Here is a 17,352-nt window from a genome sequence, read left to right as displayed (position 1 = left end):
ACCAAAAGCATTGAGAGGAGCCAGATAGACCTCAAGGTGTTGCATAAAAATGACAAGTGGGATGCCTCCTGCACTGTGTCAGTCCTTCAGAACTTTGGATAGAATTTAGTATTGATGCTGAAGCTCCAACACTTTGGTCACCTGATGCAAAGAGACGACTCAGTGGAAAAGACCCTGATGCTGAGAAAGACTGAAGGCAAAAAGAGATGCAGGTGGCAGAGGAAGAGATGGTTAGACAGTATCACTGACTTAATGGACATGAATCTGAGCAAACTCAGGGAGATAGTGGAGGACAGAGGGACCTAGCGTGCGGCAGTTCACGGGATTGCAAAGAGTCAGACATGGCTTAGCAGCTCAACAGCAAGTACATTTTAATCCAAACTTTAAATATGTGTGTGTCTAACTGCTCAGGACCATTGAGAACAGGCCTGCTTACTACTTTTTCATTTGCACTGTGATGGACACCTAGTCTATCCTAAAGGAAATCAGTCCTGAATATTCATTGGAAAGACTGATGCTGAAGCTCCAACACTTTGGCCACCTGATGCGAAGCACTGACTCAGAAAAGATCCTATGCTGGGAAAGATTGAAGGAAGGAGGAGAAGGGGCCAATAGAGGATGAGACGGTTGGATGGCATCACCAACTCTATGGACATGAGTTTGAGCAAGCTCCAGGAGTTGGTGATGGACAGGGAAGCCCGATGTGCTGCAGTTCATGGGGTCCCAAAGTGTCGGACACTACTGAGCAACTGAACTGAACTGAGACACCCAGGAGGTAGCCAGTTCCCTGTGGCCACAATCCAGGTGAAGATGATCCTTTTCAAAACTGTCTGAGCGTTCCTGTTTCAGCCCGAAGGAGACTGCTCGGTCTACATGCTCTTGATCTTGCTGCCGGCCTCATTTCTTGGTTACATGGTACAGAGGGGACACAGAGCATCGTCATTTCCCTCATCCCCAATCTCATGTGTTTAAAGTCAAAGATCACTGCTGCTGATTTTAATGTTTTCTAATTACTTCTACGTTAGAGAGTCTCTGCATGTGCTTATAAGCCTTTCGAGTTTCCTGTTTCTGAATCCCTTCTGTATTTTCTCCATCTGTCCTTTGTCAGTGTTTGCTATTGCAAAGATATTTTAAAATATGCTGATTTTGATATTTGTTGAATAGAAACTCCTAATTTTGACAAAATTCTATTCACCTTGTGCTTTGTGTTTTTAGGATAGGAATTCCAAACTTATGTTACTATAACCATAATTCTTATTTTAATTATTAATAGTAGTATTGTGTGTACCCAGTCGTTCAGTCATGTCTGACTCTTTGCAGCCCCAGGGACTGTAGCCCACCAGGCTCTTCTGTTCATGGGGTTCCCCGGGCAAGAATACTGGAGGGGGTTGCCATTTCTCACTCAAGAGGATCTTCCCAGCCTAGACCCAGGGATCAAACCAAAATCTCCTGCATTAGCAAGCAGATTCTTTACCACCCAATAATAGTAGTAACAGGCTTTAAATCTAGTTTTGCCATTCACACTTGGGTTTTTAGTCCCCCTGGAATTCAAATTTGTATATGGTGCTGTTGATTTCGTCCATATGTGAGGAGTCATGTGTCTCTACAGCCTCTGCTAAGCAACCTGGTATTCCCCCATCACATACAGCCTGGAAGGTGACCACTTATCCTTCAAGGCTAAGTTCAAAGGCTATTTCTTCTAAGCAGAATGCTGCCCATTACAAAACTCAAATGAATGAAAATGAGCACCTCTCAAAATGTGTTTACAGTGAGTTGTCTCAGAATGTAATCTAAGAACATCCTGGAAAAGCTCTGATAGGCTTCCTTCTGTAGGCTCCATCAGGGCACCAGATTCAGACTGAATTTTGGATCAGAAAACTATTTTCGTTGTTTACCTGACGACTTTTAACTTTATACCTTGATTTTCAAGTAATAAGGTGTCTGTGTCTCTATACATTTCTGGCATGGATCTTATTCTGCCAAACCACACCAAAAAATGTTGACCATAGCACTTCTGAACATCAATCATTTATAGACACTTAAGATGCAATTAGTTTAGGTATGAGGAAAAGTCATAATAAAGAGTTTTGCTTTTTTTTTTGTAAAAGTTGACTTTTGGAGATTTCATTTCTTTTGTGTCCTGGTATAAGAATTTCTTCTTAAGACATATATTAATTTAACACAACATTGTAAATCAACTGCATTTCAATTTTTTAAAAAAATAAAAGAAAAAATATATTGATTTAAACCAATATAATTGTTTTAGATGCTGATTTTGTGTGTATGTGAGGAATAAACTTACATATACACCTACATTCGCAAGAGTCTGAACCTTCTTAGGGATAAGGGTTAGTCCTCCAGAGTCTGACGTCACTGTTGAGAGGCTTTACTAAAGCTTGAGACTTAAGTCTCTGCCAAAACGGTACCTGACTGATTTGTGTCAAATAGTGGTGAGCGCCTCATCATTGCTCGAGTGGGAAAGCGTTGGCTGCTTACAGCTTCCCTGAAGCCCGCCTCAAAGGTTAAGGAGTGAAATATGGGTTCTAAATAAAGACTTATCAGGTTACTATACATCAGAGCACTGATAAGACTGCCTTAGGAAATCGCCAAATGGAACAAGGACCTATTCAGAAAATGTTGGTTTGTAGATAGACCATCACAATGGAACCCATCTAAGTGACAGCATGGCTTAAGTGTGGAATTTTGACTCCCCGGTCAGGAAATTCTAGGGCAGGAACCAAAGCCTGGCTCAGCTCTTGAGATGAGGCCAGCATCCAGGCTGTTTTTCTGCTGCATGCTGATTTTCTGAGACGTGGGAGTTCTGGAAGATAAGAACAGAATAGCCTATTAGCTCCAACATATGGCCCTTGTCTGATGGACAAAAGGAGTGGGAGGCTTCTTGCGCAGTTCCATTTTCTCGGATGTCCTTACAAGCTGAGCACAATATGATGCTCAAACTTGAAATCCTGTTGCAAGAATGGGAGCGAGAAAGACAGATATGTGAGCCACAGATGCAGAATCTGAGTCCTTCTTTTCATTTTTTTTTGAGTGGAATCAAGGTGCTCTTAGGGCTCACTTCAAGTTCAAAAGACTATGCTTCTATATTTTGCTTTCCATTTCAGCCTGTGCTTTTTATTTTTTGAAGTATAATTGATTTACAATGCTGTGTTAGCTTTGGGTGTACCTCAGAGTGATTCAGTAGTACCTATATATATTCTTTTTCAGATTCTTTTCCCTTATAGGTTATCACAAAATATTGAGTATAGTTCCCTGTGCTATACACTAGGTCCTTGTTGCTATCTATTTTATATCTAGTAGTGTGCGTATGTTACTCCCAAATCTTGTGCTTTTTCTAACTATGTTATGTGTCATCATTTAATGACAGGACTCTCTTAAAACATAGCTGGGTCTTATCATAGATGTAGAAATACTAAGACACAGAATTTTGTGAAAATCACCCCAGAGAATGGAACCCCTTAAGCTAGTTGTCTCTTTCTCACTAATTCCCTTCAAAAGCGTGAATGCCCCTACTTCAGTCTTTGGAACAGTGGATGTGAGCATCCAGGGAATCCTTTTCCTTATCTAATCTAAGTCACTCTAGCTGTGATTCCCCTGATTTGTTTCTGACAGAGAAATTGAGCCTATTTGCACATTATAGGCAGTAGCAGTAGAGTTGTAACATTGAGAGCAGACAGAGACAGCAACTGATAGCGTGTTTTTGGTTGTTCTCCTAGTACTGGCGTTGTCATACAGTGTGTGTACTGAGGAAGCAACTTTTTGTAATGTGGTTCGGTTCAGTTCAGTCGCTCAGTCGTGTCTGACTCTTTGCGACCCCATGAATCGCAGCACGCCAGGCCTCCCTGTCCATCACCAAGTCCCAGAGTTCACTCAGACTCACGTTGGTAGACTGTATTTTGCAGGGACTGGAAAATTGTGGACTTCAGATTCAGACTTAGGCCTGACTAGTCCTAAAGTCTATATCCATTTTTTCTCTATTACATTGTTCTCCAGAAATCATGAAGAAGGAAAATCCTGGTTCATAAAATCCAGACAAACATTATGGCATTTAGATGACACTTGGGGAGAGAATATTTGAAACAGGCTTCATGAGAATTCCACAGTTGTACTGAGGAACAACATCTGAAAGGGACGGGGAATTGGAGGGTTAAGCAAACCCACAATTTCAATAAATTGTATCATCGCAGTTCCCTTTGTGCAAATGCATGCTAACTGAATGTGATGCATATAAACTTATGATACTCAAAATGTATCACAAAAGTTACTAGAACGCTTAGTAAACAGTTGTGATTTGCATGAACACATCCACATTTAACCACAGAAGGAGTTAGTGTTCCAGATGAAATATCCGTTGTAGCTGCATAAAGTGATAGAAAATAACTCAGTCCGACCTTAGTCACCCTCGTAATCATGGTCATCACGGTCCTCAGATTACATTGCCATCATCATCACTTATTCTCTTAACCACACGATCAATCTTTATGGGCTTCATCAAAGGAAAGCCTTCAGCTCAGCCTTCAGGCTCAGCCGTGTCCTGGGTGGACATGCAGAGGCATGGTGGACCCAGCTGACCCACCAAACAGGAGCCAAAACAACAGTGACTTTGTCTCAGATTGTTGCTTTTTGACTCCTCTCTAGAACACAGCTTCATTCTGTCTCCGAATGTCTGTGTTTCCGTTTGGGACAAAGTTCTGAGAATTCTTCAGCTCTTTAGGTTTTCAAAAGTTTTTCATAGCAACTTGCATTTCATATTGTCATAACATGGGTTTAAAAGAAAGAGCATGGTTTTGTCTTGGAGGAGTTTTGAATATCATCGATAAGACAATAAATGGAACAAAATATAAGCAGAATTGGAGTCATTTCTCTACCATTAACTTATTAACTTGTTGTATTAGACAGCCCGTTCTTGCGTCTGGACCAGTGCAAAGTGAACAGGTTTGACAACACCATGTCCTACCCAAGTTCCACTTGAACTTACTTATTCCATCATTCTTGCAAATGATGCCAGTGGATATGGCACAGTAGAAAGATCAACAGGTTTCAAGGCAGGAGAAAGAAAGAGAGAGTCAGATGGGCCAGAGAAGTTTTGTATTGGACAAGCTCTTGGCTGACATTAAAAGCAAAGAGTCAGCTGAATGGAGAGGTCAAAGGAAGGGGGGTTATTATAGGAAAAATAGAAAGAATAAGGAAAGCAAAAGTGAAACAACAACAAAAAAATGAGGTAGTCATCTGGTATTGGGAAGTTTGGCTTAACTGCTGGGGACGGAAGATAACTTTGCTATCAGAAAGTCATAGACCCAGGGCTGGATTTGATCTCAAGGGAAAATGAGAAGTCTTTGCAAGCTTCAACTGGGCATCCTTTCCTATCAGACACAGAGGGTGGGGGATGTATATCTGAGATAGTTAGACCTCGAGATTAAGCTGGTAGATGAAAGTGTTAGTCACTCAGTCATGTCCGACTCTTTGCCACTCCATGTACTCTAGCCCAACAGGCTCCTCTGTCCATGGAATTCTTCAGGCAAGAGTGGGTTCCCATTTTCTTCTCCAGAGATAAACTGGCTCATCAAATGTTTGACTCCCCTCCCCCCGACCCCTGCAAATAATCCTGTGACATAACAACAGAAAAAGTTTGCAATCTCTTGAAATTGCAAATACCTGGTAAAACAGAGTCTATAATTCTACACAGCAATAATTAGCAGGAGCTGAGTATGTGCCTCTACCTTCAGTACAGCCTATAAGCTCCATGTTTTTATGAGTAAGGCTGGCCTGGTGTCATCGTCTCCCTGAAACAGGAAGGAGTTTGAGTTTAGGTAATGGAGTTTGAGTTTAGCTGGGAGGATGCTTTAGAAAACCCTTGTAGATGTCTCTTCCTCAGAGAAGGGTCATCCATGAGTTTTGCACAGTAAGTATCACTGTGACAGGGTGAGTTGACGTGGGTCAAGGGGAGGACCAGTTTACACGAAGATGAAGCTTAAATATTCTTAGTGTGTATATTAATAACCAATGATACTTTTTAAAGTCTTCAGATAATGGACACTTAATTGCATGATTTTAGCATTGTAAGATGTGGCAAATGGAAAGTATCATGTCTATTAAAATACTCATTTTTAACTTCTTCAAATGTTGGCATACTTTGACCCTGAATAGATATGAACGTTAAAGCAAAGTAGACTGTCTTCCTTCACGCTTGGATTATTTTTGAATACACAGACATCTTGTCTAGCACATTGCAAGGAATTTTTAAAAAATATGATGGATGTTCCTAATAACCTATGTTGAACATCTGGCTGAAGTGAGATTTTATAAATGAAACAGCATGTCTTACGGCTACGTACCAAAGATGTTTCTGGAGCATCATATTTGAGCATGAAGAGGCCGCTGAAGCAAGGAAAGCAACAGTATAACAATGACCCAACAAGGCACTGGCTAATGTATATATAGGGCCTCGGTGTTTACTCAGAGAATTGATGCTCAGCTGAAGATGGATTATATTCTGTTTACTCTAGTTGTGTTTTGTGTTCATTTTGATTCAGGTGAATTCTGAGCCCCGTGAAATCAGAAAATTGATTATTAATTTTTGTTTGTGTAATTATATTTAATTCACAACTGTCTGCATGGTAAGTACTTTTTGAACTCAATTCAGTTAATATACATTTGGTAGTTTTTTAATGCTTTTTTTCTTATTAATTTTCAACTCTAATCCCCAAATCTACATATAGCATGGAAACCTAGAACAAATTTGTAAACCTGAGTAATTTGGTGTCAGTTGGCTGTTGAAAACATTAAAAGTGAAATAAGACAATTGAAATGGTAACAACAATGAAATAGGTTAAGGGGGGAATTCAAAATCATGTTGCTTCTCAGCTTCCAGTACATTCTGTATTTGCAGTAAATTTATGGAGACTCAGCAAACACACAATAGTTTCAGCAGACATTCACAGCATGGGATTCCAAGATTATTGCGGGATTTAATTCGAGTTTATTTTCTAAGTTGTCCTGGAAGCTCTCCTTCACAGATATGTCTTCTCTTCAGTCTAATGTATCATGTCTTATTTCAACCTCTCCGACAGCAGGTCGGGCATTAGCAGCAGAATAATCTGTACGCACAGTTGGGGAGAGAGACAAACCAAATACACATGGAATTGGGAACCAGAAGTTTCCAGCAGTGGATACATTTATTCTCCCAAGTAAAGGAGCAGGTCTGCTCAACATATGGAGACATGCTCAGGGATCAATGGAAGAACTTCTGAATATACAGTCATCCTGTGAAAATTTATATCTGGGCTAGAGGATGTGTTTGGATAACATAAGTAATATTCTTATAAAATTTTTGGAGTGATACATGAGGAATGAGGGAAACCATAATATGAAAAGCACATGTGAGTTCCTTGCCAATAATTGAGCTGTCCTTTTGCCTCATAAAGACACTGATTTTCATCCCATCCTGATCTTTCCAAGTAGCTCAGTTTAGTGTATCTTGAGAATTGCTGTGATAATAAAACACAACTGAAATTGGTGTAATGAGCTCAGGTTGGGGGAAGGCACAAGCCCCTGGATCTTGGATAAATACACGTAGTTTAACAAATTTGTCAAAATGTACCCACTGAGGGTATCATGTTCCTTACAAAAATAGGATGCATACCTTTATTTATTTAATTTTTTTTCTTAATCTCAGAGCCTATAGGATAAACTCGAAAAAGAAACTGTGCTAGACTTATGTCTTTGGTATACTGCCTCAAATTCTAGAATTTCTTTCACATATTTACCCCCAGGATTTGTTTTAGATCTATTTGTTATAGAAGAAGATTGAGAAAAAGACCTTAGAATAAAGTTTTCTCTCCTCTTCCTAACCTTCTTAAAATAGGAGAAATGGTTTCTGAATTATCAAATAGTCCACTGAGAACTCAGCAGGTGGCTCCAAAGTAAATTCACAAACTTTCAGAATGACATTTTCCTCAGAAAATCCCAGGATATGATTTTACCAACTTGATGGGATTCAAACCCAAGCCTCTTTGCTAGGAGATGAAATAGAAACCACTGATTTCTGAAATTGAAAATAATACCTGCAAGGAAAATATAATCATTAAGAATGAGGAAATAAAGTACCAATATACATTGGATTAGAAAGAGGTTAAAAGTCATGTAACACTGAGGAAAATCCCTCCCAGTTTCAAGTTCTGTAGTATCAGAAGCACAGTCTTGCTATAATCTTTTGATCTCAGTTAATGGGTAGTCATAATATTTGATTATTAATATTTTCATATTTATCTTTGGATTCTTCTTCTTCACTCATAACTGTCTTTAGAATCAGTGGACCCAGTTAGAACATCCACAATACAGAATAAAAAATACACAGAATTTTCTAGTTAGCAATTATATTGATTTAAAACTTAATTTTTCCCCATGAATTTTGGTATTGATCAATTCACAAAAACTACTGTAAAAATAATCACAATGACTAAACTTTCAACAAACATTTAATGAAGCTAGTTTCTCACAGATATACTGACTAAACCAAATTCAGTTGTAAAAGCCAAAATTTTATCCTTGATCTGAAAATAAAATAAATTTGATCTCATAATTCATTTACTCTAGCACGTTCATTACACAGGCATGTAATGAATTATATAACATATAATGACCATCTATTATATTGAAAACATAGAGACACAGTGAACTCACAGAGGATGGAATAGATGTCCTGTTTGGCTAGTTATAATTTGAGAATAACTTGCACTTATGTTTCCTTGATTTTGAACTGAAGGGTGGAGCTAGTGGTAAAGACCCTGCCTGCCAATGCAGAAGACAGAAAAGACATGTGTTTGATCCCTGGGTCGGGAAGATCCCCTAGAGAAGGAAATGGCACCCCACTCCAGTATTCTTGCCAGGACAATCCCATGGACAGAGGAACCTGGTGGACTACAGTCCCTGGGATTGCAGAGTCAGACACGACTGAAGTGACTGAGCATACACTGCTATAAACAACTGAATAGTCTTTGTTGTTATAGTTTCAGAACATTTGAAATAATTAGATGGCCTCTATGGGCCATGGTAAAAATTGTGGAACATTGTTAAAAGTACGTTAATATTACAAAACCTTACCAAAAATTATAATAGTATATGCTATTTAGACATTTGCATCTTTTATGTAAAAATCAACAGTAAATTTCAACCATGGAAACTTCTAAGAGGAGTGGACTATGCAAGGGTTAAACATTGCCAGTATCTTCATAGAATTTTCTTAAGAAAAGTCAGGAAACTAGTGCTAAAATTCTTAAAAATTCTAAAATTTCTGGTTCTTACACAGTTCTCTTGTCCCACTCAAGATACTGGACAAACACTATCATTCCAAAAAAACACTATAAATTTTTCCTTTCATTTCCATTGTAGGGTTCAGTATCAGTGAATGGAAGAAAGACAGTGAACACTTCACTCAAAATAATATATTAGGAGCTATAACCTTCATTTCATTTCCCAATTCTACAAGACTCATCAACTGTTTGAAATTCTTTTGTATCTGATACAGAAAATAAGAAGGTCATATTCCTTACAGTTGTAATAGTCCATGTTTCTATGAGATAGTATTTTGTACACTACCTGCCCTGACTTTTATTCTGCCCCAACTGCATGTCAGTCCCTGGGCTAAGACTTCTTTACATTGATAAAAAACATTCAATTTTTAAAATACTCATTTAAGGTGGCTAGTTGTGAAAAAGACTGACAGAGAAGTTTAGACTTTCTCCAAGAACATAGAGCTCAGTCAGTCAAGGAAAGAGATTACCTCATGTATGGTTCTGAAAACCCAACTTTTAGTACCAGGTCAGAAATTCTCTGAAGAATCATTTAATTCAAGGCTTGCTTTTCACAGAAAGCTTACAGGTTTCATCAGATAACTCACACATCTCAGTCTTCCTGGGGCAAACTTTTTCTGAAAGAGCCAGATGTAAATAGTATCGACTTTGTGGGCTGTAAGATCTCAGGAGAGACTCCATGAGGAAGTGAAGCAGTGGATGGGTCTCTGTTTCAATAAAATTTTATGGACACTGTGTTATTTACATATTTATTTATGGATACATATTTATAGACATTGAATAAAGTTAGAATTTCATATAGTGTTCACCTGTCATGAAATTCTAGTCTTCTTTTTTGTTTTTTTTTCCCCCCATTTAAAAATGTAAAATCAAAGTTATCTCACAGACCTTATAAGAACAAAGAGCACCCATGGGCCATAGTTTACCAGCCCTTATTCTAGAGTAGAAAATGTAAATCGAAATGTCTCATACCCCACGGAAGTTCTCTAATATCTACAAGTCATGGGCAGACTTTCTAACTAGAGCAATCTTATAATGATGAATTACTGTTGTTCAGTCACTAAATCGTGTCTGACCCGGTGTGACCCCATGGACTGCAGCACACCAGACTTCCCTGTCCTGCACCATTTCCTCAAACCCATGTCCATTGAGTCGGTGATGCCATCCAACCATCTCGTCCTCTGTCTCCCCCTTTTCCTCTTGTCCTCGATCTTTCCCAGCACCAGGGTCTTTTCCAATCAGGTGGCCAGGCTTTACATCAGGTGGCCAAACACTGGAGTTTCAGCGTCAGTCCTTCCAGTGAATATGCAGAGTTGATTTCCTTTAGGATTGACTGGTTTGATCTCCTCACTCTCCAAGAGATGATAGCGGACACTGTTTACCCAAAATATTTGCCCAAAGATGTTTCATATGTATTTTTTTCGGTATATCTCAGAGCAGCTACATGAGATAGGTATGATTTATTTACACAGAGGAGGAAAAGGGGGCTTGTCTATCGTAGTGAGACCACTGGCCCCACACCTGAACGTGGCAGAATGCAGACGTTTACCTTTACACTTGAAACACTTAAAATGCTTCTACATCTAAAGAGTAAGAAAAAAAGGCAAGTCGTTTTCTCCCATTTCAGGAGGAAGAGGTGACCTAGACCAAACCACTCAATACTAAAACTGGGCCGCGCTGTTCTAGGGATATTTGGAAGGAATTCTGACGTCTTAGTAATGAGAAAAAAAAAAAAGAAAATACGTGTGCAGGTGCCGCCCAGGTTCTGATTACTTGCTGCCTGTCTCTGCCTGGAAATGTGTGTTTTAATGGCTTCATATATCAAGCATAATGAAAGCACAGGAATGGTATATACAGCCACCGTGCTTTTGATTAGTGCAGTCTTTTTTTTTTTTTCCAACTCTCATATACATCTTAAATGTAAACTGATAGCTCTTTGGCTTAATTTTATGAGGAGAATGAAGACAGACGGCAAGAGGAGCCTCATGTACACATGCTATATATTTAACTGCATTGTGCTAGACAGCTACTCTTTGGGGTGTAAATTGTCTGACCTTCCTTTAAAGAACAGTTAGGATTTTACAAGAAAATGAGCTATGCCTTTTGTTTTTACAACTTTTCCTTTAGGACTAACTGGTGAAATTATAGCTTATCCATCACTGGTTGGACAAAACTCCAACTGTGTTTATTGCTTTACATTTGTTTTATTTAACGCTTGACCCCAGAAAACCTTGTAAAGTGTCTTCAGTTTCTATAGAATTTAGAAACTTTATGCAAATATATTACTATTTTCCCATACTTCAGGGAGAAGGTCATTTTTCCCTGTCAAAATTTTCAAACTCTGGGCTTCAAGTAATTGAAGGGAATGAGTATTTGTATTTTAATATTTATCTCATTGGTTTTCTAAATTCAATTTACTAAATGCTTGCGTCTGCCAATGTCATTATAGTACAAAGTGTATATAGTACATGTTATTATAGATTTAACAGCAAAAGGGAAAAATCCTGAAAAATATTATTAATATACTTCAACTCTTTCAATATTTCCTATATTTCAAAAAAGATACACACACAATATATGAAGTTATAAAAATACATAATTTACTTTGTTAAGTAACTTATAAAGTCAGTACATTGTGTAAAGAGCCAAAAACTCTAAGAATATACATTACAAATGAATTAAAACTATTTTCACAGAAATATAGCAAATCCATTCCTCTCAGGGTGAGAGAGGCCTTTCATTGTTGCCACTGAGTCTCTTATAACTGAAATGAGGGGGCTTCCCCAATGGCTCAATGGGGAAAGAATCAGCCTGCAATGCAGGATGCATGGGAGATGTGAGTTCCATCCCTGGGTTGGGAAGATCCCCCAGAGAAGGGAATGGCAACCCACTCTGGTATTCTTGCCTGGGAAATTTCATGAGCGGAGAAGCTTGGAGGGCTATGTAGTAGTCCATGGGGTCACAAAGAATTGGACAGGACTTAAAAGATTGGACTGTAGCCCGCCAGACTCCTCTGACCAGGGGGATTCTCCAAGCAAGAGTACTAGAGTGGGTTGCCATGCTCTCCTCTGGGGAATCTTCCCAACCCAGGAATCAAACAGGGGTCTCCTGCATTGCAGGTGGATTCTTTACCAAATGAGCTACCAGGGAAGCCCCAGACAACAACAGAAGACTATTACGTATCAGAAATATCTTACTGAGAAAACTAGCTCTGCTTTCTCTGGTGCAGGAATAAGTGATTGTAATGCAGTGTGGCACAAAAGTATTTGAATTAATTTAGCAAAGACAGATCAATATCCCCAAATAAAAGATTAACTAACACCTGGCACAATCCTTCTAGCACTTGTCACATTGAGTTGAAATAATCTCCATGCAGCTTTCTTACCATTAGGAGCCCTGCTCCCATCAGGGATTTATTCCATTTTGGGTCTTCGTACATTTAAACCTTAGCCAAGTACTGATAAATCATTGGTGCTCAGTAAATGCAATATTTTTTCTTTCAACAAACAGAAGAAAGTGGTCTTCGCAACAAATGATAGAAATATAATATTTGCAAAATTTCCCAAATAATTAGAATCACACACAAAACACACAGAGCAAAGGAGGAAGGGAGGGAGGAATCTTCCTTAAGGACATCAGACTTATTGATTGATTGAAGGTTATATAAATACATTGACTGATTTATCCCAAGCCGTTTAGTCCTGTTAACTCTCTAGGGAGAAGGAGAAAGTGCCCTGGCATTTATTTAGAGTCTCTTTTGTAAAACACATAGTGTAAGGGCATTTCTATTCTGTATCTCTTTTTCTACCAACAGATTTGGGAAAGCATTACACAAGCTGTATGTAGTGACTAATCTGTTTTTATCCTGATACTTTTCATAGCATTTTGAAATACGTTACTATGTGACAGCGGTAAATCATAGCATTTTGAAATACTTTACCATAGGACAGTGGCAAAAATTGTTTCCTATTTTTAAGGTTTCCATAATATTTTTTTCATATTCATCCTCTCATCTCATATAAATTGTGTCACTAATTTTTGTGACAAAGTACAATGTCTATGAAGTTACAATCTGATACTTAAAAGACTTTTTAGTAATTATCAACATTTTTAGGAGGAATTATACTATGGGCTGAAAAAAATCATACCATGGCAGGGATGAAAAACTGTGATTTGTTTTAGTTGTTAAAGTAGCAATTTTACAAGTAACAGAAACATTTCTGGGAAAAACAAAAAGGCAAAGAAAACAAGAAATTGTTGACTGGTACCCTGGATTGTTTTATGTCTGGTTTCAAGTCTTCTTAAATTTCTTTAAAATTATCCTTGATAATTTCAGAGGAGCCTTTAAACTTATTTTTCATAGTTATTTTCAAAGTTTCTTCCAAAAAAAATGATCTAATATGGAGCTTTTTGTATGGCATGATTCTCTAGCTGTGGGGACATAATGCATCCACTCCCCAAATAGAATAAAGATATACATTCTTTTGTCACATAACCACATCTTTAAAAAAAAATAACTTGATATATTTCTACTCACACAGAACTAACAGCACATTTATGTTGGCTTATTATCCAATTCTACCCTATGTTCCAAAAGTACTTAAATAAAACAGGATAATATACTACTTAGAGTTAGCATCCACCATGTTTCAAATGGCAGTAAAAGCAAGTTACTCTTCCAAAGGTTATGTTGGCACAAAAACATTCATTAAATTTTAAAGCATTAAAATTAGAAATATGACTTTGATGTTTAAGCTGATGGCTGTCCTTTTTTCACTCCTGAGAGTAAGTAATTATTTACAAACATATTTTTTACAAGTCCATAATTGAAGAATTTATTTTAAAGAAAGCAAAAATGAGTAGTTGTTCCATGACTATTCATCAGAAGAGGAAAGGCCTTGATTCAACACTACCTGCCAAGTTGTGAGTTTCAAATAATATATAAAGAAATATTGCTTATTTATGCAATATTCACTATGCCTTAACTAAAGTACACATGCTGATGGGTTTTTTCAACATTGATATTCATAGATTCCTGCCGTATGATTGCATCTTATAATATAATATGGCTGTATTCATAACGATTTCATGTGAATCTATTCAATTTGTATAAATGCTCAATGAATGCTACAGTTTTAATATCAATTGTATGAAAGTCTCAAATCATCATTGATTCTTCTGGTCAAAGGTTGAGAGATAGTCCTCACTCTTGACATGAATTTTTGTCTGTAATAATAAAAACATATTTTGATAATGATTTGCCATGTTATTACACATATCTCATTTAAGCCAGATCACCAACCTATGGTATATTTATTGCTACCCATAGTTTATTAATGAGAGATGTGAGATTCAGAAAGGTTGAGCCATTTATCTGAGATTTCTTAATAAATGACCAAGGCAGGAATTCGATTCTGTGTCTAAAATAAAATATTATTTGTATTTAATAGCAGTCAAAATGAACAAGAGGTTTTACATATAGGTAGGATATATGTAAAATTTGACTTCAAGGAACCTAGTCTATTGTTGTTTATTTCAGTTCCTAAGTTATTAGTTAATTCCAGAAGTATTTAATTTCAGAGGGTAAATGTTATTTTCTCATGTTATTCCACAAATGGTAAGATTTTTTTACTTAGGAATATTACAACAAGAAGATATGGGCTTTGCCTAAAGCAGAAGTGCTTTGAAATACATATAAAAATTTATTTAGACGGTGACTCTTTTGTTTGAATGATACTCTTTCTTTAAAGTCTTTAAATATCAGCTGACCCCCAGGTGTTTATGGACGATTTGTGTTTTGCCCTTGATAATGAAAAATTAACTAAACTGTTTTCAGTATTATAACCATAAGCTTCTCTAGGGAACTAAAAATTGAGTCTGCAAACATAATTTGATTGACTCCATAGAATAATTTTTTTTGGCTTCCCTTGTGGCTCACCTGGTAAAGAATCCACCTTCAGTGTGAGAGACTTGGGTTCAATCCCTGGGTTGGGAAGATCCTTTGGAGAAGGGAAAGGCTACCCACTCCAGTTTTCTGGTTGGAGAATTCCATGGGGTTGCAAAGAGTCGGACATGACTGAGCGACTGTCACGTAGAATAATTTTTGATGGTCTCATAATTAATTTATAAATACAGACGTATATTCAAAAGCATCAATTCCATCTATGTCAAATGAAAAGGAAGATGGGCAAATGGAAAGTGGTCTGCTAAGCCACCCCTTAGATCTGAGTCACTCTATCCACTCCCAGGAACCAGCTGAAGGGAGTACTTGAGAATTTCCTACCCTCACCCAGAAAGTCTTTTTATTAGAATCATATGGTTATTAGTCATTACTTACCAGATGGAAAACATGAAGACCAAAGGGTATTTATGTGGGAGCTGGCTTCTTGAATCCCTGTGCAGTCATCACTTTACTGCTGAAATCTGTGCTCCATTCCTGTTACAAATTAACAGTCTTTATTCCTTCACCTAATCTACATGCTTTCATTCCTTTGAAAATTTTTTAATATTTTATTTAAAAACATATCAGAATGAACAGAAGCATTAAAGGAGCAAAGAAAAGTAGTGTGTTCTTTTAAAGGTAGCTTCTTTCTGCACTCATCAGTGAAGGGCACTTGGTCAATAAATGAGTTTCTCATAAGCCCTGCCTCTCTCTCTTAGTCACTCAGTCGTGTCCAACTCTTTGTGAACCTTTGGACTGTAGCCTGTCAGGCTCCTCTGCCCATGGAATTCTCCAGGCAAGAATTTTGGAGTGGTATGCCATTCCTTCTCCAGGGCATCTTCCTGGACCAGGGATTGAACTTGCAAGTCCTGTGTCTCCTCCTGGGAGAATTGCGAGTGGATTTTCTACCCACTGAGCTATCAGGGAAGCCCTCCCTCTCTCCACACAACCTAAATAGATGTGAAATATGGCTTACAGGGACTGCATTCCAGGTCGGCACATCCCAAGAATTCCAGAAAAGCCATTAGAATCACTCTTCTACTCAATGTAGTGTTAATAAAGAACATGATTCAAACTAATAATCAGATAAGAAGTTGTGTAATATTAGGCAAGTAAAGAGCATCAACTTTTATTAAACTAAGTTTCAGAAAGGTTCTATGGATTGCCTAGCATTCCACACTAAAATTATGCAAAGACTCCCCGGAATTCAGTTATCTATGAATTGAGTTGGCTGATGGAAAACTGTATATGAGTGTGTTTTCTCCAAGATGCCCTGGTCCTCAGCCACCTGAGATGTTGTAAAAGAATTATTTAATTACGTAAACATAATGACACAGATCAAAGCTCTCGGTACCTTAACTGTGGCATCAGTTTGTGTCTTTTAGCTAATAATAAAAGAAATCAACTGTGCCTGGCTGATTTAAGCAAAGAAATAAAGGATGAGGGATGGCTTAGGGAGTCAAAGATACAGTTACAGGGCCTGACTCAGAAAGGAAAGAGTAAAAAAAAAAAAAAAGTTAAATAAAGATAACACAGATAAAGAGAATATGAAGTGACTTTTTCCCAGGTCACCTGGGTCCAAAGGCAGACACAAGGTTCAGACCCAGGTCTATTTGTCTCCTGTGTATTTTCTATTAATACCCTTCTGCTTCCAGATATCGATGCAGCCTTTACATTGGTTTCTCCTGGATGGCAAAGCGGGTTCACTCCCCTTTGTCTTATCTTGGAGGTACCTAATTTCTACTAACCAATAGATTTAATTAGTTTACTTACAATGTGTGCCTAAATAATACTGTTAAGTTTGGTCATGTAGGATTCTGTAGATACTATTTACATACGGATTTGTTTGCTTTACTAAGCTGAATACTTGTTTAGCTATTAAAATATTATAAAAGTATAAATATTCTAAGATATTAAGCAACTCTTAAAAAATCTTTTTAATTTAATAATTATGACCAAACTGCTTTTGTAAAAGCCATGGAGTTTGGGTATAGAGATTGGGTTCCATTCCCCTTAATTTTTCAAAATATTACATGATACAAAAATCATATGCACAAGTTACTCATAGCCATTTTTAGAAAC

This window comes from Bos indicus, chromosome 12 (assembly GCF_029378745.1).
Source record: "Bos indicus isolate NIAB-ARS_2022 breed Sahiwal x Tharparkar chromosome 12, NIAB-ARS_B.indTharparkar_mat_pri_1.0, whole genome shotgun sequence".
Classification (NCBI taxonomy): Eukaryota; Metazoa; Chordata; class Mammalia; order Artiodactyla; family Bovidae; genus Bos; species Bos indicus.
The sequence above is the reverse complement of the archived record's forward strand: the minus strand, read 5'-3'. Positions refer to the sequence as shown.